The 26,613-nt window shown below is 40.5% G+C and overlaps 1 protein-coding gene across 1 annotated transcript in view; it reads right to left on the bottom strand.

The window, feature by feature from the left end:
* Window positions 1–26,613, bottom strand: part of LOC124622981 (arrestin domain-containing protein 17-like) — a 192,552-nt gene that overhangs the window by 62,221 nt on the left and 103,718 nt on the right. The gene's annotated exons all lie outside the window — the stretch shown is intronic.

Raw genomic sequence — 26,613 nt, forward strand, 5'->3', positions numbered from 1 at the left:
CACGTTCAAACAAACATGCACTTACAAAAAAGGAACACCCACATAGTATGTTGCTCAGGGCGTCAATGTGGGTTTCTGCATCTGTCCCCAACAAATACACACCCACAATCACACAAACACAAATTCACACTAGCTCACTTAAACACATTCCCACCCACAAACACACACAAGCACGTTCACACAAACGTACATATCCACACACTCATGTTAACACAAAAACGCATTAACAGAAACATACTCTTGTACTCACAAAAACTTCCACAAACACACTCACGAAAACATACAGTCACAAAAACACACATTTACGCAAAAATACACTTACAGAAACTCATGTTCACATAATCACATACTTACACAAATACAAATTCACCGTTACACAAATACACATTCACCCAAACACACATACTCACACAAACACACATTCACACAAATTCATCCTCGCACAATCACATGCTACAACAAACAGACACTCTCGCAAACACACTCACACAAGCTCATACTGATATAAACTCAAATTCAAACAAAATATTGCTCACACAATCACACAAACACACATCCACATACGTTCCACTCTTTCTGTCAGCCTAAGATCGGTTGCAAGTAGTTGATCTATAATTATCAACTGCTTGTGATGGAAGGTTATTTTCTCATCGTAACCTAGATTTTCGCATGATAAAAGCTGGCTCTGATGTGATATAGCAAACATATTCGCCAATAGTATAAAGTTGTTTGAACATATCCGCATCTCTTCATGTCAGTCTTTTTACTTATATTTACCTTATGAGATTTCATCATGTGATTCAAGTTTTGATGTTTAGTTTTCGTGCTTAGAAATTATTCTCAGAATTATTGACATTTGTTGGAACATTGCTTAACTTTTTGTCACTCTCATTAGAACTCTCTAACTCCGCCCGAACAGTCCATGAAGACCCAACGGTACCAACCGGCCGCCGTGTCATTCTTAGCTCACAGGGGTCACTGGATGCGGATATGGAGGGGCATGTGGTCAGCACACCGCTCTCCCGGCCGTATGTCAGTTTATGAGACTGGACTCGCTACTTACCGTCAGTGAAACGCACACTGATTAGCGGCGTGTTCTAGTCATTATATGAGGGCAAAATATTTCGATACAAGTAACTTCTCTGATCTAAAAGACCATGTTGTAGCCAATATTAATCAATTGAAACAATGACAAAATTACAACGATACCTTACGAGATATTCAGCCTTGGCAAAATCCAGTTCTTGATTTTTAATATACTAAAGAAATGGCCCACATTTGAAATAAATTTCAACGACATTCCGTTTAGGTTTTGTTTTGGCTTTTTGTAGTAAATTTAGTTTTTGTATGTTTTTAGACCTTCTGTCTCGCATGTTATTCCGTTTCAATCAATATATTACAAACAAGATCAGCATGTGGACAGAGTCAACAATCAGTGAGGGTACATGAATACATTTTTTTTGAGTTAGGGCAGTTACTAACAGAGTGAAGGGAACAACAAGTGATGTGTGAGAGGGTTCAGGTGAGACTGTGTACATTCGTTCTTACTATGTGGCAACACTGATGACAGCCATATTAAAGTGGACCAGATACACGTTTTATTTTGTGTTGGAGGATAATGATAGTAAACAAGGATGAAGCACAGCTCATATTTTTTGTTTGTAATTTTAAGGTCATTTTATGATACTATGTTTCGTTTTAAAGGGAATTACGTTATAAATTAAAATTTTAAAAACAGTATTGCCTCCCGATTTTCTGCGTCCCCGATACAAGAGTGAGACGGAAATTACGTATAACCATTTCCTCTGTGCGGAAGTAGTTTTGGGCTAGATTAATTTTATTGCAGTGCCTTTCAAACAGTAATTATTGGTGGTCACGAAGATGGCGGTACCGTTAGAGAGACTCTTTGGTTTGAAGAAGGACATAATGATGGCAGGGATACCTTCCTCGCAGGTGGTTGGCAGTTAGGAATAGCCGGGTTAGGCAGATCTAACAGATCTGGAGAGTTCCCTTAGAACTTGTTTGTAAGGTGAACATAGCTTTTTGTGGGAACGACCGTTTAGGTTTGCAGTACAAAATGATGTCTTCTCTGAAAGTCTTCTGTTTCATTCCTGGGCCCGAGTTTTCAAATGAGAACCAGTAGAATAAATGGTCTAAACTGCGACTTTTCAGTAGCAGTGATTTCTGTGAATGCTACTTTTCGGTAAATGCGATTTTTAATTAGGATTCGCCACAATTTGAAGTCGCAGTTCATAAATTCACAACTTGTATCCCTCTAAAATATTACCTTTATTTTAATTCAGTGTTGTTACTTGTTTTAATACTGCTAGACCTGAAGGAAATAATCAATTGAAATAAGTAACCATGAAGTTAGCTAATATGCAAGTTTCTTGAATTTAAAATACTTCGTGAGAGGGCAGGTTCTCATCAAAGTTCAGTTGAGTTGAAATCGTTGGTTATCATTTATTCAGAGAAAATACAGATTGCCTTCACTGTCTTGATTAGACTCCTCCCTGTATGTCTCTGAAAATTCAATAGTCCCTACTGAGAATTGTAAGACAGTAATTAATGGCGCTCGATGATCTCTTTGTCTAGGAGCAGCTGCAGATTTCTCTGGGTCACCTGTAAATTGCTGCCAATAGTTAAGACTTCGTATACCAGCTCCGTGAACTGATCTAGTGCAATTCAGAAGCCTTGCACATATGTTCACTCTTGAAATGCACGGATTATAAAATGAAACTTGTTTAAATATCTTTTCAACACTGTGCTGTATTCTTCAGGTACATTACAGTCTCTTATCTTCAGTACTTTTAACACAGTCGTCTTTTAACACAGTCGTTACAATAGCAAAGTAAAATAAAATTACCATTAATGTCGGACTACAATGATTTACAATTCTGTTAGAGATTTGTACGCATTTAGTCTCGATAGCATACAGTAACAGAGTGTGTCATCTACCTCTGATTTTTTGTTTTAAATTTAGCTCTCCAAGGAGCAAATACAGTCCAAAAAGTAAACGCATCTCTGTCGCAGGTGGAATGCAGTACATAGCTGTAGTCCACGATTTGTTATGGAAAGCAAGATTTAGGGAGGGATAGTTATGGTATGCTAAAGGTGAGGGCCATATTCGAGGACAGTCAGCTCGCGTCCACCGAGGCTATGGCACAGAGTTTAGGGCCAAATCTTGAAAACTTGAGTAGGCCCTGCAGGCTACTGAATCATCCCATCTCCACCATGCAGAATCAACGCTCTACATGTCAAAAGAAAAACGTGACAAATAAAAACAAATCTGACACAGCCACACCTGCCGAATCTCGACATTCACCAACCGATTCCCAACAATAACCTCAACTGCCTCCGTTCGACCCACAACCAGGTACTCATTATTAAACCAACGATTTCGCCATGAAACGAAATCTGATGAGATATATGACGACGAAGGTTTTCGGAAGGTATTATCCAGGCGTAACTCGAGACGAAATTACACTGCATCCACGGAATCCGGTGAGAAGCCAGTAAAGTTTGATCTGAACATGCAACCTAGAATTGTTATCGTTGAAAACCTGGACCCCAAGGAAACTGCTAATTACTTTCATACAGCACTAAAACAATTCAGTCTTGAAAAATTTGTTATTGACATGAATTGAGAAGGAACATTGTCCAACTCACCACTTATCAAACTGAGTTTGAAACCAAACTAAAAAAAATAGTAATTGGCACCACTTAGAGACTGGAAGCAACTATCAAGACAATAAACTCACGCAATAAACCACAATCAATGTCGATCACGACGTCGCCAATGAAGAAGTCGAAGAAGAACTACAGATTTAGGGATACCAATTCAAAAAGGCAACGCGTATCTACTCGCGACACTCAGAACGAACCATCAAGAAATACGTGTCATCTTAGATCACAAGGAACTCATAGACAAACTTCTTGCACTCCATTTCAGCATGCGTTGTGTACTACATAAGGTTGAACGATCTAACCCACTACCTCCGTAACCCACTCAATGCAAGAAATGCAACAGTTTTCTACACACTTCCGAAAACGGTCGCAACGAGCCCAAATGTGGGAACTGTTGCGGGCATCGCCCAATTTTCAACTGCAAACTAGATTCTAAATAGGGAACACCTAAATGCAGCAATTGCAATGGTACTCACCTCACGACAGATCCAAACTTCTAAGAAAGACCGAAGAAACCCATTTCCACTAAAAGAACAGAAAAGATCAAATGTATTGATAAACTAACTTACCCCGTGGAGGAGCGCTCGCAAACTGAAAACTTTCTGCGCGCATTCACCACGGAACTACTTAACCTTCTTCCGGAACGTAGATCCCTCAATACTGAAATGATAAAAACGGTTTCCAGAAAGTTCTTCCAACGTGATACGGAAATGACGTACGCCTAGAACAACATACACATCTACATCAGCAAGCCACCAGACTCATACGCCCAAGACTAAGCTAGTACTACACTCTATGAATTTGGTAATCTTTTCACATTCACGTCCAGAAAAGACAGTGCACTATATGCTTTGTAAACGCAAATGGTTTCTGTGCTAAAAAGAACTCCTGTAAAAACTGATTCGAGAAATGACGTACGCCTAGAACAACATACACATCTACATCAGCAAGCCACCAGACTCATACGCTCAAGACTAAGCTAGTACTACACTCTATGAATTTGGTAATCTTTTCACATTCACGTCCAGAAAAGACAGTGCACTATATGCTTTGTAAACGCAAATGGTTTCTGTGCTAAAAAGAGCTCCTGTAAAAACTGATTCGAGAACAAAACATTACAATTATTGGAATTGCCGAAATCAAATGCTTCGGCAAAGACATAAGCCTTCTGGATTATGCATGACACAGGTTATACAAACGCAAGACAGAGAAAAATATTCATAAGGAGGGGTCGCCAACGTTTATATCAAACAACTGGCCGCTATAACACTTGATTTACCAGAAAAACTGAACACCCACAAAGCTATTGTCCTAAAAAATAGTAGAAAAACATAGGAAACCGGTCTTCTTCGCAACTGTATATGTACCTGCCACTGAGGGACCAGTGGATCTCTTAGACTACTTCTCTACTCTTGGCCCAGCAATGATCTCAGGAGACTTTAATGCCAGATCTACTGCTCTTGCCGACGGACCCAACAACGAAAAAAGCGATATCCTCAGTGCAATTTCAAACGACAGTCTGATCCACCTAGAAAATAATTCACTTACTTTCATCAATCACACTGGAACCTCCACAGCTGATCACATTATTTGCACACCGCAAATTGCTAGTCACTACAGTGAAATGGAAATAAGTGATAGGATTTCCAACGACTACCTCCCCATCGTCATTGAAACAACTGCCATTATCCACGTCAAAAAATGACAACCACAATAGGAAAACTGTCATCGAATTAAAAAACCTCAAAACAGAATTTTTAAGCAAAAAGCTCAACACGATAGCATTTAATACTACAGAAGACAACTAAAACCAGCTAATCGTCTAAACGATAGAATCTGCCACTACTAGTAATGCACCAAAGAAAACCATCATAGAACACATGGACAAGGTTCCTACTCACATTCTTAACCCAATCAAAGAAAAAAAGAAAAGTAAATATAGACAAATTAAGCGATAACATTAGGACAGAGCTAAACCGGAATGGAACCGTCTTAACAGTCAAGTTAGATAAGAGATTTCCCAATTCAGAGAGAATAGATGGGAACGTAAGGCATAAGGAATTGACCGACGTAGTTCCAATCTCTTCTGGAATAAATTCAAGAGAATTATAGGCAAAACCGTCACCGAAGAACCGGCTGTACAAATCGACCACGCCATCACGGTGGACGAAAGAGAGAAGGTTGAAATATTCCGCGATTCACGCAAAACATACACAATCATCCACATCACCCAAAATCAGACAACAACCACGAGGAAATTATTACTAGGGAACTTCATTCATTGCTAAACAACAGTACCACACCAGCCGATAATTCACTGTTGAGAGAAACAACAGATTATGAGATAGACTCTGCCATACTAACCGGCAAAAATATAGATCGTGGACATTTCTACCATAGGGAATTGCTCAAACACTAAAACCTTTACACAACGCTGGTGACTACTTTGAAGGACAGTAACAGGTGCAAAAAAGTAACTCTTTTGTATCGGTTGTGAATAAATAGTTGCCACGATTTAAGTTCCAACCCTAGTGTAATGCCAAACGCTGTACGTAATGAAACCCAACCGCCTGTAGCCAGTATGACGTTTCAATTTTACTGAGCACTTGGATTAATCTCGTAATGTGATATGCAGATTTTAGGTTGATAAAGTAAAAATGCATGCTTAATGTGGGTTTGATTCATATATAGGGCAGGAATGACGATTGTGGAGGTCGTTCTTTCCTATTTTGTGATGCTTCTTTCGTTAGTGTGTCTGTGTGTAGTTATTGGTCGTAGCAGCTGAGCATTGGCCAAGGGGATTTCGTTCTGACGACAAGAGAGACAGCTCTGTGGGCCCGAAACGGGTCGGAACATGGGCTGTTGTGTGGTATCGGCTGGCCGCCATGTCGTGCTGTCCTCTCAGGCGGGCAGTCGGCAAACGCTGTTTGAGGGATTAACGTTGGAGGGATTGACGTCGGAGGAATTAACGTCGCCGATCTGTCTGACTGTGTGTGGGCACACTACGACTGCGTGGCGATCCTACCTGTGCCCAGTCACGTGGCAACTTTCACCACGCCAAAACAGGAGAGAAGTCAGAATATGCGGCGGTAGGCAGCGGTCGGGGCTAGCATATTGCAATGAGCCGGTGGAAACGACGCAACCGAACTTGATCGCTATAAGTGCGAATCATAACGTGGGAGACGCATAGCATCGCCATTAAGGAACAACTTTGTCGCCTGCCGATGCCTTGCTAGCGCCACTTGTTAGGAACAGTCCACATAGAGTTCTGACACAGAAACCAGGCCGCATTCTGTTTGGTCGACGCTCACAAACTTTAGAAACAGAGATCTGTCATTCGTAGAAACGCAACTTCCTGAAGCAGCGGTCTGCCACTGCTTGCTCTGGCTAATAAGAATGATATCATTGGCTACAGCTTTAACAAAAAATCTGCGTGATGGAGAGAAATGTTGGAGATGTAGACTCTCGCTGGCCGATTTGAGTCAATCCTTCAGACTGGCTTACATGTAATTTTGGCGGCATCTTGAGCGAATGTGCAGCGGCGCGCAAGTTTTAGTCTCATTCACGAGTCGCATTCTAGATTCAAGATTCATCACTTAAGTTTCAATTTGTGGGATTCGACGGTAGCCATTCAAGATTCATCATTCGGATTAGAGATTCAAGCTTGGAGACTGGTAAGGGTTCCACGATTGACATCCGAGAGATGCGCAATGGCTTTCCGTAGTCCACTACCTGCTGCAGCGCCAGCTCGCCGTCTAGCTCCACATATTGCGTGTAGACTCTCACAGCAGTGAGGGTCATCAGTAACATTGACGTAGGAATAAGCGCGTTTGTATGCTTCACATAACTAGGGACTTGAACAGGTCTTGAATCGTGAGTGATACCCTGGCCGTGGCTGTGCTGTTTGGTCTTCATACATGCTTGAACCTTCACTTTTCGGAATCGCCGCAATCATCATGACAAATGTGACACCGCATTTGCTATTCAGTTCGGTATATTGCAAGTTTAAACCAGAGTTTCTTCCATTCCTCCTTGAGATATCCTTTACGATCCAATATCATAAGAAAATGATCTGCACGGATTCAGATTTTGTCCTGCACCAATATCCAGTTTGTGAGATAATCAGATTTGTAATTTAATGTCCTATGTAGTTTTACAGGCAGTCAAATTTTGTCAATAAATCATGATTTTAATGTATTTCACTTTAATCTCATTGGATGTATATATTCTCCCCTCCACCCTCAATTATTAATTTAATATAAGACCCAGAGCTACGATTCATTTATCAGGGCACCCCACCTGTTTCGTTTCCTCGTGCATACCTTATTATCATCTAAACTGTAGTGGGGAGGTCTGGATATGGAGAAGGAATATGTGTTCATGCATTCCCGTAACTCCAGTGGCGACTGGCAATAGACAATCTCACTATGATGAATGCTTAAGAAATGCGTCACTGTATGCCAGACGCATAATCATCACAGGCCTAGATGAGATATTGTGGAGAGGTTTGGGATGAAATTCAGGACATCGATTGATGGCAACTTTTGAGCCGAAGAAGAGGCCAAAGAACTTAGTAGGTCCTGTCGGGACAGTCACTCATCAGATATGCTTGTGTTTCCGAGGTATGTCAATAGTGAAAGAAACTGTATCTCGACACCATACACTACCGTGTAAAGGCAAGAAGCAGCGGTTGTCAAACCCCGTCGCCAATCGGCAAAAGTCTGTACCTTGCATTTTCTGTGAGCATCTGCCCAGGAATAGCATTCAACGTATAGTATGTCTTAAAAACTGGCATCCAAAATAAAAGCAGACCCTTCAGAGTTTAGGCGTAGACGGCACAGATAGCGAATGAAATGTGCTGAATGAGCAGATACACTCTGTGCAGGTCACCCGAGATTTTACTCGAAAATGGCATTCAGTGGTATTTCGTGGGAAGTGAACCATCCCTGTGGCGCTCACTAGGCGGTCAACACTAACTCATTGCTTTAAAAAGACCAAAGAAGCCGCTGTGTCATTCTGGCTGCAACAACAATGAATGACATTTTCTCACTACTTAAATGCGATCTCAGTGCGGGCTGGAGGAGAGCAACAAATTGTTCTCTTCTAGCGTCGGTCACAGTAAGGCTTCTCGAAGGAGACTAAATCTTATTGGCTACCGACCGCCGGTGAATGTTACACGTAAACACCTCAAAATTGGGCTGCCTTAAGATTTATAGGCGTCGATAAGAGAAATGCTATCCGCACTCGTCCCATGTCCCTGCCCCTTTATCCACATCTGCAAGACTTTTATCTGTATCCGAAACAGAGGATCTTAAAGTTTTGTAAACACTTTTAGTCGCGTCAGTTGGTACATTGGACCATACAAAAAGTACGAATCTTGTCAGCTTTCGGCTTGTTGGATATAGATAGTGTGGAGTGTAGGATTCACGTTTTTGTCATCGGGAACCCTTTGATACCTTTTTTTTGGGAGGAGGGGGGGGGGGGGGGGCAGCCAAAAAGCCATGATTTTTTGTCAGTTTTTCTGCTAAATGTATATTCAGAAAATGAAAATTCCTATGAATGAGAACTACATGTAATAGACAGAAGTACACAAAATAGTTTGCAGCTTGAACTCTTTGGTCTATACGACATCTAAAATTGGGCATCATCTTCTCCCTCGTCAGTGATGAGGCCGTCAGTTAAGGTTCCTCCTACGTCGTAATCCCCGCCACCATCCTCCTCGTTGAGGTCCGGCACTGGTGAATTCTCGCATACATGGCCACAACGTTTGCCAATGGCCGACTACAGGAGTTCTGCTTTTTGAAGCTGCAGTCTCCTGTATTTCACCATTTCGTACGTTTGCAAGAAATGATTTTGTGTAACAATTATGGAGTTGTATTTTTCATTATTGTTATGGAAATCACCCCTTCTTTTGTAAGGGCCCAGTCCCGAACTGATAAGTGGTTACGAAAAGAATGGTACTGGTTGGAATCTCGAAGAGGCGCCAATCACGCAAGTTGGAATTTGTGTTTTGCCGCAGGTTTATAGAAATGTCACTGCCAAAGATCGTTCAGTGTGTCCCTGTTTATGTTGAAATGCGCATTTGTATGGAGTGTAGCCTCGTACGGAAGTCAAATCTGGACAATAAGGAGTTCAGAAAAGAAGAGATTAGCTTTTGAAATGCGGTGCCACAGAAGAACGCTGAAGATCAAATGGGCAGATCGGGTAACTAAGAAATTACTGAATCGAAATGGGGAAGAAAGAAATATATGGCACAACTCTGAAAGGGAGCTGTGTGCAGATTATAACTACGTAAGGGAAACTATGAGTCCAGGGTACATTAGATTATTGAACATTTTTCGTAAAAATCACAATATCAGTAAGCATTCTACGAGTTATTTACTCCTCAAAGGGACATCTGAATATTGATTAACATGTCTGAAGATACATAAAAAACGCTCGTGGTACGATGGGGTTGGACGTAAGGAACACTAGCAATACGGAAAGAAAGATGTCACTTTGAATGAGTTCGGTCAAAAACTACGCTACGTGACGGGACAAAAACAATTTATTTGATCGTATTCTGCTACTGAAATGTTGACTAAGCGTGAATCAGATGAAATTGCATCTGCTTGGCAATGGATAAGCAATTACAAATCTGCCGTCCGCTCATGAGTTTTATTAACGGAATGAACTAAGTTAAACTGCGCTTCAATAGGTTCCATGAGGCTTGACAAACTCTGCTCGGGCCTAGCTTTCTATTTCGCGATGCCATCAAAGAGTGGAGACGGCACCTGCACACATCAGAATATGCTGTCAGAGACTCGGAGTCTGTGACACTTGGGGTCGGCCTCCACGTTTGGAGACCGCCAGGGCCAAATTCTCGAATACCGTTCTTCTCAGAGACGGCCACAACGATATACTGCTGGTCCTGTCGGAGACTCCCACAATAATGTTTTCTGTCGAACAGTCCGGCGAGAGAAACGTGAAGCAGCTGTTCCCACCTACCTAAAGTTTGGTGACTGGCCAACCAGATTTTACAATCCTTGAGGGGAGAAGTTCGTTGTTTACCGAATTGTGCCACGCCAGTTTGTCAAGACAATAATTATTTTGTGAACACGCGAATTCGACCACCAGCGACGTCTCACCACACGGCCGTTGTATGAGCAGGATGGCTGCAGTCAGGTCGACACCAAGATGACATTCTGAGGAATAGCTTTGGAATAATAGTTTCGTCCAGAGAACAAGTGTCTCGTTCTCACTCCATCTGTGAGAACTTGACTAAGGAGCGCAACTACGAAAGACAAAATGCCTCCCCACTGATTATCGCATCGGCGCAGTCTGTCGGCCCGCTAAGGCCTGCACACAGCACCCCTCAGATTTGTAAGTGACGCCACCAGTGGGTGATGAACAAGGGATCGTGTTTCACCAAGGCGTCTTGCGTCCCAACGACGTCAACTAAGCCTGCCCGTCGGAGAAGGGTTTCCTTCCTAAGCGACCTGTGCGCCCCGGTAGCTGAGTGGTCAGCGTGACGGATTGCCGTCCTACGAGCCCGGGTTCGATTCGAGGCGCGGTCGGAGATTTTCTCCGCTCACGGACTGGGTGTTGTGTTGTCTTCATCATCATTTCATCCCCATCCGGTGTGCAGGTCGCCCAATGTGGCGTCAAATATAATAAGATCTTCACCAAGGCGGCCGGACCTGCCCCGCAAGGGACCTCCCGGCCAATGAAGCCAAACGTTCATTTCATTTCCATTTTCCTTAGCGTCCTTTTGTGTATAGAGTAGACAGTGGACCTCCCACTGGTGTACCACCTGGGCCTTTTTTTTCAGTAGCGTGTGGCACAAAACACATTCTACGAGGGTAACCCCAAAAGGGCTGCAGATTCCTCGACTTGCGCCATAGGGTGGTGGGGTTTCGGGTTCCGCTGGATGGGTCAGGAGTCCACTACATGCAGCAAGCAGCTAAACGGGCAGCAGGGGTTGTGTGGCGTGGACTGGGCGGTTTTTTAGGTTAGATGGCCTCGGGCAAGTACAGAAAGGGCAGCAGCCTCAAAGGGTGCGGGACATGCGGGGACCAAGCAGCAATCGGTATTGTAATTGTAAACTGTCGAAGCTGCATTGGTAAAGTACCAGAACTTCAAGGGCTGATAGAAAGCACCGAAGCTTGAAACACGTATGTAACGCAGCAGCGATGGCGAGGCATTGTAGCATCTGTGACCAGAGAGTATGCGCTTGACCGCGCGAGTGTTGCGAGCGGTTCTCAGTCAGTAGTGGTCTTTGCGAGTTAGTTGTCGCTATGCAGAGTAGCAGTCAGTCAGTCGTTGCGAGTCTGTAGCTCTGTCTAGTTGAGAGCAGTACTCAGTCTGTAGTCGTCATGCAGAGCGGTCGGTCAGTAGTAGCAGCCCAGTGCGGTTGTGTGATGTAGGCGGTCGGCAACAATGGTCAAGATGAGGAATAAGGTATACTGTTAATTAATATAATCATTAGATAATGAAAAATTTTATTTATTGTAATTATTCTCCAACAAGTCTCTCAATAATAATTTTTTATTTCAAAAGCATTTTCTCAAAAGTTTAATTTTTTGAACTAAAGATCTCGTTGCACTTCCCATTTCATTCCACTTCTTTTTGAAGAAAAATTTCACTAGAATTACAAAAAAAAAGGAGAATATTATTATTTGCAATGTAGTTCCTCCAAGTGGTGCGCAACAACAAGAGCAGATATGTGACATCCATTTATTCTGAGGTAAGACTTTAATTCTGATTGTTTTTACACAGGGCAAAAAACCGATATTTCGGTTTAATTGAATTTTCTTGTCACTGAATGGATTTTAATTTTTTGAAGGATTTATAATTGAGTCAGATTGCGAATTTCACATTTGTTGCCATTGTCTGTACATTTGATTGTAGGCAGGTTACGCATAGAGCCATGTCCATCAGCATTTCTAATTAGTATCGTTATTTTCTTATCAAAATTTTTGTAGGGAGGTTACACTTGGCTCCCATTTCTATTAAGTATTGCTATATTTTCTTATAAAAAAAATTGCGGTGGGGAGGTTACACTTGGCGACACCCAGTCCAGGATCGTATTTCGTTGAGAGTCTTTTGAGCGACAGTCAGATATCTGCTCTTATTTGCTTAGATAATTAGGACTTGGCGCAACGCTTTTAATAATATTGTGACTTTCTTTCTACAGGTCAACGGCAATTTGCTGCTTTGTTGTATTTGTGTGTTGCTTTTGCATTGTGCTTATTTGCTTTGTGAAAAATTTTGACTATTGTAAAAATGCCGCGAAAGACTGTGAATAGTGTATCGCGAAGTATTGTGAATGAAATTACCGACTTAAACAACGTGACCGATAGTAATTGTGATACGCAACGTAATGATGACAATCCTGCGTTCACTAACAATCAGTGCATTCCAACCACTAATGATGACTTTCACCTTAATGATGAACAAACGAACTCAATTGTCTCGTCTGTTAACTTGACGACAATTGATGACGCAGAATGCTCTATGGTAATGAGCGCTGTAGAGCTTAACACACCCGATTTGGAAAATTCAAGTAATGTACAGTCAAATCTGTCTAATGAAAATGAACAGATCACACAAAGTAGGACAGATGTATTTAATTCCGAAACAATGACTGATAGTATACATTTGACTGACAAACCTTTTTGTAAATTTCAGAATGACCAAATGGTTACAGAAAGTGAAACAATTCCAGATCCACTATTGAACAGTACAGATAATAGAAATGGTAATTTTGGCTCGGATCCAATTATGGCAATACTGATACAACTTAGGGAAGATAATAAACAACAGAGTGAAAATTTCAAACAACTTAGGGAAGATAACAGACAGCTTAGTGAACAAATTAGAGACGTTGCCGCGCAGTGGCATGACACTAAGGAACAATTGCGCGTGGAAATTGAGGCTTGTTCTCAAAAAAATAGCGAAGAAATTAAGTCTGTTGCGCAAGAATTAAGAGAAATGCAAACAGCCGCAACAGAAACACTCAGAGACGAAATTAGCGGAGTCGCTAAACAATGCTCTGAAAAAGCTGCACAATTACGGGACGAGTTTAAAGCAATGACGGTAGAACTTTCGCGCACTATGGACGCAAAGATAGACGCGAAATTCGAACAGCAGAACACTCAGATTAACGAGCGCTTTAGTCAGCACATACAGAACAGTGATACGCGTTTCCGCAGATTTATTCAAGATCAAAACAAAGTAAAACGACAAGTCATGGAAACAATCACTGCACAGAGACAAGAGGACAAACGTAAAATATTCGCGAAAGCGAAGACGTATGTAGACAATAATATTACTACAGTGTCCGACAAAATTAATACCATAGAACAATTGAACGCGGAATTACGGGATGAAATTTCTGATCTTAAAGCAAAAACGGATACACACACAGTAAATATTCAAACAGTGACAGATAGATTCGAACAACTAGATCTAACACAGGATTGTGATGTTATCAAAGCTGATGTTAAAAAACTGAGCGAAACTACGCGCAAGTTGCAAAAACAGATTAATGCGTCTGATTCTAAAACCGATGATCAGGTTAAGATACTGACTGAAAAATGTGATGAATTGGCCAGTCATATTGATGTTATCGAAAATACTAATGACAATAAATCAGACGATACTGCACCGGTTTCATTTATCCAAACACCTGAATTTCAAAATTTACAGCTGACAATTAATGAAATCGATTCATCTAACAACACGTTACGTAGGAAGTTATCAAATTTACAACAAGAAGTAACAGAAATGAAAAACACTTCTGTTAATAATACACAACAGACGCCACTTTATGAACATGTGTCAGAGTCACGCAGCGTGTATAATGTGAGCAATTTACAGCAACTACGCGACTTAAAATCCGAAAAGCCACGCGACTTAAAATCTGAAAAGCTATGCAACTGGAAATCCGGAATGACACAGACGAACAGATTCACACACAAACCCGAACGTGTTTTCAAATTCAATGAAGAGAACGTAGATTACGAGCAATTTTTATCCGCCAGAAAATGTAAGGAATTTAATAATGACAGCGTACAGGTACACGCTTTGCACTGTATACGACAATTTATCTTTGTACATTCACCGCTATTGCCTGTAATGCAGAAACTAGCTTTGAACCAGATGCGACAATTTATTTTTGTATTTTCATCAGCATTGCCCGTAATAAGGAAACTTGAATTAACATGGATACAACTATTTGCTTTTGAATTTTTACCGCTATTGCGTGCAACGCTAAAGCTAAAATTTATTTGCAGTGCGTAATTGACCTCAGGGGATTCATTACGCTTTAATGAATATGTGCCGTAGCGAGCATAGGGCCCCGAGCTGTAGTAGTGCTGTTTCATCTTTAGTTTTCTGCACTGCTGCCTTCTCTTCTACTATCCTTTATATCTATCCAAACTGCTCTTTAACTATTGCTCTTTGTAGTATTAAGAAACATGTAATGAATATCCGATGTGACAAACTTTTACCGAATGTGACAATTTTCAGTAGGCACTCCCGTAATGACAACTACCGCCGTAATTTTAATTACAGATAAAATCGTAATCATCAGTATGTGTAAAAGTAAAATTAACAGCAAACGCATTTTTTGGTAACAATAGATGTTTTTCACCACAATAGCATGAAAGTCAACCGCTTAGCATACGTAACCAACAATGCAGTCTACAAGGTCAACCAAACTTTAATGTTTCGCCGCGTGCATGTATAGTCTCAGCTCCAACAAATAGTAACGCATGGCAGCAAAGAAATAACTACGTACAGACAACACACTATTTCAACTCGCATCGCTATGCGCCGTATAGAAATTACTATCATGACAGACGTAAAAATGATGAGCACAATTTTCAGCGTACATTTAATAACAGTCGATCTTATGAGCAGCAACAACATCAGCAACAACAAATAATCATGAATGGAACAGACAATAGGTGTCATCCATAGCGTAACACGTCAGTAAGAAATAACAGAACAGTTCATACAGTGGATATGCCACAACATTCTCCCGTAAATAATAACACGTACGATAGAATTTAACCAGATACAGCACAGATTGCATACTACAGTAACGCAAACATTACTTTTGACAAGCAGAATTTTGCTCACGAGAATGTTATTTGAAGCATGCTTTGTTGAATGCTCCACTATTATCGCACCCAGATCTTACTAGAAATTTTTCCATTGCCACCGACAGTTCTAACACCGCTTTAGGCGTACACATTTTCCAGGAAATAGAAGAAGATGGTTCTACAGTAATTAAAAACATCGCATTTGCAAGTCGCATTTTGTCACCTGCTGAACGAAATTATTCCGTCACAGAACTTGAAACATTATGTGTTGTATGGGCTTTCACGAGATTTAGGCACTTTCTTTACGGCAGACATACCACCGTCTACACAGACCATAGAGCGATACAATTTTTACTTTCAGCTAAATTCACTCACGACAGGTTAAGCAGATGGAAACTATATTTACAGGAATTTAATTTTACAATAGTTCACATTCCCGGTACGCAAAATGTTGTAGCAGACGCACTATCGCGTTCTCTCAGTAACAATCAGCAAGACGTAGCAACCAACTTCTGCAAAGCAAATTTCAGTGTCATGTACATTCAGCAGGTTGCATTTGAAAATTTTATTTCATCGTCATTACAGGACATAGCACAAGAACAAAATAAGGACAATGTGTGGAAAGAAATTAAACACCTTTGGCAAGATAGGAAAAATGTTACGATTAGGAACCACTACACTGTACGCAATGACATTCTGTTTCGCCGCTCTCATCCTGACAGCAACATTTGGTTATTATGCATTCCTGACGAACTGGTTAACAAACTAATTTGGTACACTCATTTAAGTTACGCACATTACGGAGCACGAAAATGTTTTCTTATACTGAGACAGAACTGTTATTTTACCAACATGGAAAAACGTATACGACGAGTTTTAGCGTCTTGTAAAATTTGCCAGAAAGCTAAATCAGACACCACCTCACATATTCCTCCTTTATATCCCATTATACCTGTGAAATTAAGACACATGGCCGCAGTAGATATTTTTGGTCCGATTCCGAGAACTAACAGAGGTTTTTGCTACATTTTTGTCGCTGTTGAGCTCACTTCAAAATTTGTTACTTTCACTCCGTTACGCAAAGCTACTGCTAAAACTGTTTCGAAAGCATTTGTAAAACATTTTCTATTTCATGTAGGGCATGTAATGAAAGTAATTTCTGATAATGGATCTCAATTTCGTAGTAGTATATGGACACGCATGTTACGAGCTAGAAACATTTCTCCGATCTATATATCCAAGTACCACGCTTCTTCGAACCCTTGTGAAAGATTAATGAAGGAAATTGGTAAGCTGTGCAGAATATACTGCCACAAAAGACATATTGATTGGGATACACACATACTCTCATTCCAAGATGTAATTAATTCCATTCCAAATGAATCCACTATGCTATCTCCGACTGTTATACTGAAAAACGTTGAACCACCGAACAAAAATTAAAGAATTAATAGAATTCCCCAAAAATCGTCGCCTACGACACCACGAAATAATTGACATTGCGCTGAACAACATCAAACGTGCCGCAGAGCGCCGGAGAAGACAGCAAAAACTGGTTTGTACACGCCGCGACTTTCACGTTGGACGGAAGATATTAGTACGTACACACTATTTATCCAGCAAATTAAAAGGTAAGTGCAGTAAATTTGAACTTCTATACGCAGGTCCGTATCGGATTCGCAGTATCCCTCACCCCAATGTTGTACACGTCGAAACTTTGAGAACCAGAAAATCGAAAGGCAATCACCATATCTCAAACATTAAACCGTTTATTGAGTGAAACCACTGTATGATTCAACACACTATGATGCCATTTACTAATGCAATTAATTCACCTGACTAATTATTGATGATTATCGTATTTTTTTTCTTGGCAAGTGCCCGGCAAGGTAAGGTTAGCAGGTCGCTCTTCTTGTCGTTACACATCAGACCGTGCATATTTTTCCAGATGAATTTACACATTTACGACTATTTCTGCAATTATATTTATGTGACTACTTATTGATGATTATCGTATTTTTTTTTCTTGGCAAGTGCCCGGCAAGGTAAGGTTAGCAGGTCGCTTTTCTTGTCGTTACACATCAGACCGTGCACATTTTCCATTTTTTGTGTATATGACTGTACTCCAGTTTTGTTTGTATGCACTATGAAATAGTTAAGATATAACACACACCAGTCGACTTTGACATTTTTTTTTGCCTTATGACATCTCAACATCGTGACTGTTTCACATTTTTTTTGCTACTGCATTGTATTATTCTGTGTACATTTTTTCGCATCCGAACACTGTCAATGTCTTGGACATATTACGTTTTCTGTCATGTTATGCTGTATGGTTAATTGTGTCACCATAAACCAGTCATTATTTAGTGGGTATAGGATTTAAATGCAAGACATTAATCTTTGTTCATCAATTTCAGAAAGGAATGATGATTCTAAGAAATAAATTTAACATAAATGGGAATTTCACCTACGGAATAAACGAAAGGAGATGCAATAACTTTAAGAGGAAGAGTAAAGGGATCAGGATTAACAAGCATTAATAAGACTATACTATACTCATCGTAGAATAGCAGTCTTAACTAATTTTTTCTTTCAGAATACAAGGTGATTGATGCAGGCTGTCAGACTGAACTACACATCTTAGTTTTAGTGATGAAATATGCTAGAGATAAGGAATAGTTATATAATGAGTAATGAAGTGATTTTTTGCAGATGATAGTGAATACTGATGAATAATGATGAAGGAAATGGTATTATGAATAATGAAGTTTTTCTTTACAGGTGATGATAATGGTGAAGTTATGATGATATGGATAATGAAGTTTTTTTCTTTATGCCACGTAGTTATTTAAGTATTTGTTGCGGTTTGCTTTGACAGCAGGTGTTACATTGCATAGTAGGATGACGGAAAGTTTTGGAAAGGACAGCTATGGAACACATTTTATACACATTTCACTACTTGTTAATTCGAAGTTCACTACTTTTCAGCATAGTGTGCGTTTCTTCTTTCAGGTCAATAATCCGTTTTTGTATTTTTTCCAGGAGAAGTTTTTCATGACACTTACTAAACCTGTTACTTATTATACCTGTTCTAGTACTTGCATTTTTATATTTTTTACCCATTTGTGTTTATCATTTATAAATGTGATCACATGTACTGCCTTGTTACATAATCTTGCTACAGCTGACTCATGACGAATGACGTTACCTATCCTCATTTGCAGCAATAGGTCAAAAGCAAAAAGTATTATGCCTCAGCAATTAATTATCGATCCCAACGCAATGCATTGCTACCAAAAAAATGTATTACCAGTCCCACATAATGTCACTAGTTTATGATAATTCTGAATAATACTGATCAACTCTGAATAGCATGTCACTCGAGTAATGACCTCTTAATGAGACTATATTCAAAATAATGCTTTGTCACTAGCTAATAACTGCCACTGTTTATTGTAATGCCTGTGATTACTAATGATTTGACTGTAATTAACTGATTTTTAATAATGACTTTGTAATGATCTGAATAATACTGAATGATGAACTATGTTTTATTCTATTCAATACTTGATGGCCACTGAGTGCCAATAATTAATGTCACTCCACGAATTGTTATTAATTATGCCATTGATTAGCTCTTGTTTCCAATGTTGATACTTTGTAATTTGAAATGAATGTGACTGTTTCATAATGCTTTGTAATTAGGAAAAGACTAATGATTCTTAATAGATTGGAATGACACATAATTAATTAACTATGGTACTGTTTAATAATGCTTTGTAATTAATTAAGGCTACAAATGATTAATTAATTAACTGTAATTAGACAAATGATTAATTAACGACAAATGATTAATTAACTGTAATTATACAAATGATTAATTAACTGTAATTAGACAAATGATTAATTAATGACAAATGATTAATTAACTGTAATTAGGAAAAGGTTAATGATTCTTAATTATACTCTGTAACTGAAAAGAATGCGATTATTTCATAATATTTTGTAACCAGGAAAAGAAGGCTACTGATTCTATGTAAAACAATTAATGAACATTTTTCTGTAATACTACATACTTGGTACAGAAATGTTCAATAACTGGGCTATGAATGCCACGAACTATCAATGAAGACTGTAATTGTCAATATTATGTGACTTGATGTCCTTCACCTCATAAGCTGACTACCGTGAATTACTGCAATGTCCATTTGTCCTGTTTATCCCAGTGATCATGGAGCACTATATTTGGTTTTGCACTAATTCTACGTTGGTGTGCCTTGTAAGAGTGTGGTGTTGACACGACATGCTGTCCACCACCATGAGCGATGAAGACATTATTATGGTCCCACTGTTTGGTGTACCTAATGTACTGCCAAAATGAAAACATGGAACATTACTACGACAGTTCAGTGTCTTGGCTACACTGATAAATTCTGATGGGAAAAGAACTTCAAGTTGTGTCACTTGGTGTTGTACTACTGTGGAAAGATATGGACTTTCAGAGCAGCTGTGTGCAATCTAAAGTGCTACAACCATGATGCAATCCTTCCCTTTCCTATCCTGATTCTTGTCACATAAAGAAAAAATTTTTTTTTGGTAACATCATTTATGTTCATAGGTTATACATTTTTCGATTCGCTAAACTCCAGTGTGAGTACACTTATGTCACTGGTCGACATGATGTTTGCCATTATGTTTATTTGTTGTGAAAATGCTAAAGACATTTTTCAGTGCATGTACACTTGTCAACATGATATTTTTTGCCAGTCTGTTTATTTGTTCTGAATATGCTAAAGAATTTTTTCAGTGCCTGTGCACTTTATCTGTCAAAAAGTTTGTATATACTTTTCTGATTTGCTACTATGTTTTGTACTCACATTTTGTCTTTGTCTGATATATTTTGTACTTAGTGCGTGTGCACAACATTTACTTTATGTACTACATCTAATTATTCTTGCCAGTCTGTTTATTTGTTCTGCATATGCTAAAGAATTTTTTCAGTGCCTGTGCACTTTATCTGTCAAAAAGTTTGTATATACTTTTTTCTGATTTGCTACTATGTTTAGTATTCACATTTTGTCCTTGTCTGATATATTTTGTACTTAGTGCGTGTGCACAACATTTAAATATTCTGTAAGTTGTAGGATTTTGTTAATTAAAGAAAAATTTTGCCGCGCTTGGCAAGTCCAAATGACTCACCATCGCTGCCAAATTTTTGCCCCCCGAGTGGAGGGTTATGAAACACGTATGTAACGCAGCAGCGATGGCAAGGCATTGTAGCATCTGTGACCAGAGAGTATGCGCTTGACCGCGCGAGTGTTGCGAGCGGTTCTCAGTCAGTAGTGGTCTTTGCGAGTTAGTTGTCGCTATGCAGAGTAGCAGTCAGTCAGTCGTTGCGAGTCTGTAGCTCTGTCTAGTTGAGAGCAGTACTCAGTCTGTAGTCGTCATGCAGAGCGGTCGGTCAGTAGTAGCAGCCCAGTGCGGTTGTGTGATGTAGGCGGTCGGCAACAATGGTCAAGATGAGGAATAAGGTATACTGTTAATTAATATAATCATTAGATAATGAAAAATTTTATTTATTGTAATTATTCTCCAACAAGTCTCTCAATAATAATTTTTTATTTCAAAAGCATTTTCTCAAAAGTTTAATTTTTTGAACTAAAGATCTCGTTGCACTTCCCATTTCATTCCACTTCTTTTTGAAGAAAAATTTCACTAGAATTACAAAAAAAAAGGAGAATATTATTATTTGCAATGTAGTTCCTCCAAGTGGTGCGCAACAACAAGAGCAGATATGTGACATCCATTTATTCTGAGGTAAGACTTTAATTCTGATTGTTTTTACACAGGGCAAAAAACCGATATTTCGGTTTAATTGAATTTTCTTGTCACTGAATGGATTTTAATTTTTTGAAGGATTTATAATTGAGTCAGATTGCGAATTTCACATTTGTTGCCATTGTCTGTACATTTGATTGTAGGCAGGTTACGCATAGAGCCATGTCCATCAGCATTTCTAATTAGTATCGTTATTTTCTTATCAAAATTTTTGTAGGGAGGTTACACTTGGCTCCCATTTCTATTAAGTATTGCTATATTTTCTTATAAAAAAAATTGCGGTGGGGAGGTTACAAGCTGAAATCGTTATAGGTACAGAAAGCTGGCTGAAGCCAGAGATAAATTCTGCCGAAATTTTTACAAAGGCACAGACGGTGTTTAGAAAGGATAGATTGTATGCAACCGGTGGTGGCGAGTTTGTCGTTGTTAGTAGTAGTTTATCCTGTAGTGAAGTAGAAGTGGATAGTTCCTGTGAATTATTATGGGTGGAGGTTACACTCAACAACCGAGCTAGGTTAATAGTTGGCTCCTTTTACCGACCTCCCGACTCAGCAGCATTAGTGGCAGAACAACTGAGAGAAAATTTGGAATACATTTCACATAAATTTTCTCAGCGTGTTATAGCCTTAGGTGGAGATTTCAATTTACGAGATACAGAGTGGGACACTCAGATGTTTAGGACGGGTGGTAGAGACAGAGCATCGAGTGACATTATACTGAGTGCACTATCCGAAAATTACCTCGAGCAATTAAACAGAGAACCGACACGTGGAGATAACATCTTGGACCTACTGATAACAAACAGACCCGAACTTTTCGACTCTGTAAGTGCAGAACACGAAATCAGTGATCATAAGGCCGTTGCAGCATCCCTGAATATGGAAGTTAATAGGAATATAAAAAAAGGGAGGAAGGTTTATCTGTTTAGCAAGAGTAATAGAAGGCAGATTTCAGACTACCTAACAGATCAAAACGAAAATTTCTGTTCCGACACTGACAATGTTGAGTGTTTATGTAAAAAGTTCAAGGCAATCGTAAAATGCGTTTTAGACAGGTACGTGCCGAGTAAAACTGTGAGGGACGGGAAAAACCCACCGTGGTTCAACAACAAAGTTAGGAAACTACTGCGAAAGCCAAAACCTCTCAGACAAACAGAAGCTAAACGATGTCAAAGTTAGCGTAAGGAGGGCTATGCGTGAAGCGTTCAGTGAATTCGAAAGTAAAATTCTATGTACCGACTTGACAGAAAATCCTAGGAAGTTCTGGTCTTACGTTAAATCAGTAAGTGGCTCGAAACAGCATATCCAGACACTCCGGGATGATGATGGCATTGAAACAGAGGATGACACGCGTAAAACTGAAATACTAAACACCTTTTTCCAAAGCTGTTTCACAGAGGAAGACAGCACTGCAGTTCCTTCTCTAAATCCTCGCACAAACGAAAAGATGGCTGACATCGAAATAAGTGTCCAAGGAATAGAAAAGCAACTGGAATCACTCAACAGAGGAAAGTCCACTGGACCTGACGGGATACCAATTCGATTCTACACAGAGTACGCGAAAGAACTTGCCCCCCTTCTAACAGCCGTGTACCGCAAGTCTCTAGAGGAACAGAAGGTTCCAAATGATTGTAAAAGAGCACAGGTAGTCCCAGTCTTCAAGAAGGGTCGTCGAGCAGATGCGCAAAACTATAGACCTACATCACTGACGTCGATCTGTTGTAGAATTTTAGAACATGTTTTTTGCTCGCGTATCATGTCGTTTTTGGAAACCCAGAATCTACTCTGTAGGAATCAACATGGATTCCGGAAACAGCGATCGTGTGAGACCCAGCTCGCTAATTTGTTCATGAGACCCAGAAAATATTAGATACAGGCTGCCAGGTAGATGCTATTTTCCTTGACTTCCGGAAGGCGTTCGATACATTTCCGCACTGTCGCCTGATAAACAAAGTAAGAGCCTACAGAATATCAGACCAGCTGTGTGGCTGGATTGAAGAGTTTTTAGCAAACAGAACACAGCATGTTGTTCTCATTGGAGAGACGTCTACAGACGTTAAAGTATATATGACCTAGTAGATAGTGTCGGAAGTTCCATGCGGCTTTTCGCGGATGATGCTGTAGTATACAGAGAAGTTGCAGCATTAGAAAATTGTAGCGAAATGCAGGAAGATCTGCAGTGGATAGGCACTTGGTGCAGGGAGTGGCAACTGACCCTTAACATAGACAAATGTAATGTATTTCAAATACGGAGAAAGAAGGATCCTTTATTGTATGATTATATGATAGCGGAACGAACACTCGTATCAGTTACGTCTGTAAAATATCTGGGAGTATGCGTGCGGAACGATTTGAAGTGGAATGATCATATGAAATTAATTGTTGGTAAGGCGGGTACCAGGTTGAGATTCATTGGGAGAGTCCTTAGAAAATGTAGTCCATCAACAAAGGAGGTGGCTTACAAAACACTCGTTCGACCTATACTTGAGTATTGCTCATCAGTGTGGGATCCGTACCAGATCGGGTTGACGGAGGAGATAGAGAAGATCCAAAGAAGAGCGGCGCGTTTCGTCAGAGGGTTATTTGGTAACCGTGATAGCGTTACGGAGACGTTTAGCAAACTCAAGTGGCAGACTCTGCAAGAGAGGCGCTCTGCATCGCGGTGTAGCTTGCTCGCCAAGTTTCGAGAGGGTGCGTTTCTGGATGAGGTATCGAATATATTGCTTCCCCCTCCTTATACCTCCCGAGGAGATCACGAATGTAAAATTAGAGAGATTCGAGGGCGCACGGCAGTCGTTCTTCCCGCGAACCATACGCCCTCCGCCACACACCGTTGGGTGGCTTGCGGAGTATAAATGTAGATGTAGATGCAAAAGTAAGGTCTCGTGTTTTTTTATACGTATGGAACTCTGTTCCTATTATGAAGCGTACTTCACGCGCTGTGTGTAAACATGTGCACGCCGCGCTGAAGCGCTCAGTCTTGGCTTGGCAGCCGTTGAGAATAGAGCTCCTGTTGGATGTTACCGCGAAGTGCGAATTACGCGCAGTTATTCGGTTTTTAATCGCAAAGGGCACTGCGCCGATTGAAATCCATCGCCAAGTGACGGAAGTGTATGGTGAGTCGTGCATGGATGTCAAAAATGTTCGTAAGTGGTGTAGAGAGCTTGCAGCCGGTCGGACCGAAATTAACGACGAACAAAGGAGCGGGAGACCGTCAGTTTTGAGGAGACAGTGTTGAAGGTTGATCAAAGCATGCGTGAAGATGGAGGATCACCCTGGATGATCTCTGCACGTTGGTTCCTGAAGTTTCCCGAAGCACCGCTCACAGAATTTTAACGGAAACATTGAACTATCGGAACGTGTGCGCAAGATGGTTGCCACGGATGCTGACTGAGGACCACATGCGGCAACGAGTTGATGCTTCCCGTGCATTTCTTCACCGCCTTGCAGCCGAATAGGACAACTTTCTGGACTCAATTGTCACGGGTCACGAAACCTGGGCATACCACTTTACACCTGAGACCAAGCAACAATCAGGCCAGTGGCGGCATCCTTCTTCGCAGCATGGCGGCGAGCTGGTATGACATGGGCATACAGAAACTGCCACATCGTCTACAAAAATTCATCGACAGAAATGGTCATTATGTTGAAAAATAGCTAAATGTTCAAGCTGTAAACTGATATAAACCATTGTAGAAATAAACAGTTCTATGTACTTATAAAAAATAGGAGACCTTACTTTTGGGATTACCCTCGTAGAATACGTACATACGAAGATTTAGGAGGGGAAAAAGCTTCTTTTCTTTATGATTAATTTAAATTGATTCGCCGTTGCCTCACAACCGTGTTCAGAGCACGGATAAGGTAGTATTGACTGAGCTCTTGCAATTGTTTATGTCATTTATGATGACCGTTTTCATCCTTTGCCTATTACGGTGGCGTAAGTAGCGTAATGTGAAACCAGTCAGTCGGTTAGTTGACATACTCTAATTGACAGACTTGTTTCAACTTAACTAAGTGAAGGGATCGGTTGGCAGCACACGTCCTTAAGCCCTCCTCAATCTGGTCAAGGGAGCTGACGTCGATGTGGATGCGGATTCTAAAATGAATTGCACGAGACATATTATCCGCGACATATGTGACGTGCGGGTTAACGTGAAGGTAGAAGCACGAGGGAAGGTAGGTTACCGGATCGTGGCCACGCCGTTACTTCCTTCATAGATCGGCAACGGAAGAGCCACTAGATGATTCCTCGTGGTATCTATATCATTACGTCACAAGAAGCAACTACAGAGTGTTTCACAAAGTTGTACTGACCCTCCGCAGGGTGTTCTATGAATCACTGACGACGCAGTGCACAGACATGCCCGACGGTGTTTATTTTCCACAAAGAACGTTAACACTTCACGGATTACAGAGATGAAGTTCTATTAATACTGAAGAATCTATGTAAGCCGCGCGGTGTAGCTGTGCAGTTTGAGGCGCCTTGCCACAGTTCGCGCGACTCCCGCCATCGGAGGTTCGTGTCCTCCCTCGGGCATGGGTGCGTGTGTTGTCCTTAGCGTGAGTTAGTTTAAGTTAGATTAAGTAGTGTGTAGCCTAGGGATCGATGATCTCAGCAGTTTGGTCTCATAGGAACTTACCACAAATTTCCAAATTTCCATTCTACGTAAATCTCTCCTTTCTGTTCTACACTGCTAGAGGGGAAACTGATTCTTAGTCATCCTGTACGGCAGTTGTAGCGTTCTTCCGGGAAAGGCGACTTCCTCCACCACTTGCTTTTCAGTTTACGGGTAGAATGTATCTCCCTAGCATTTCCTGTCAGATTTTCTTACGTAAGTAGACAAAGTAACTTCTCTGAGCTCATGTTATACAGTGGAACTATTTTCAAGTAGTTATTTGCGGTTGTTAAGTGTGCTTTCATATAATATATCTTGCTATAGACAGTGGCGGAGAAGCGCTTAAGTCCGGCACCGCGCGACTGCTACGGTCGCAGG

Source organism: Schistocerca americana, chromosome 7 (assembly GCF_021461395.2).
Source record: "Schistocerca americana isolate TAMUIC-IGC-003095 chromosome 7, iqSchAmer2.1, whole genome shotgun sequence".
NCBI classification, from domain to species: domain Eukaryota; kingdom Metazoa; phylum Arthropoda; class Insecta; order Orthoptera; family Acrididae; genus Schistocerca; species Schistocerca americana.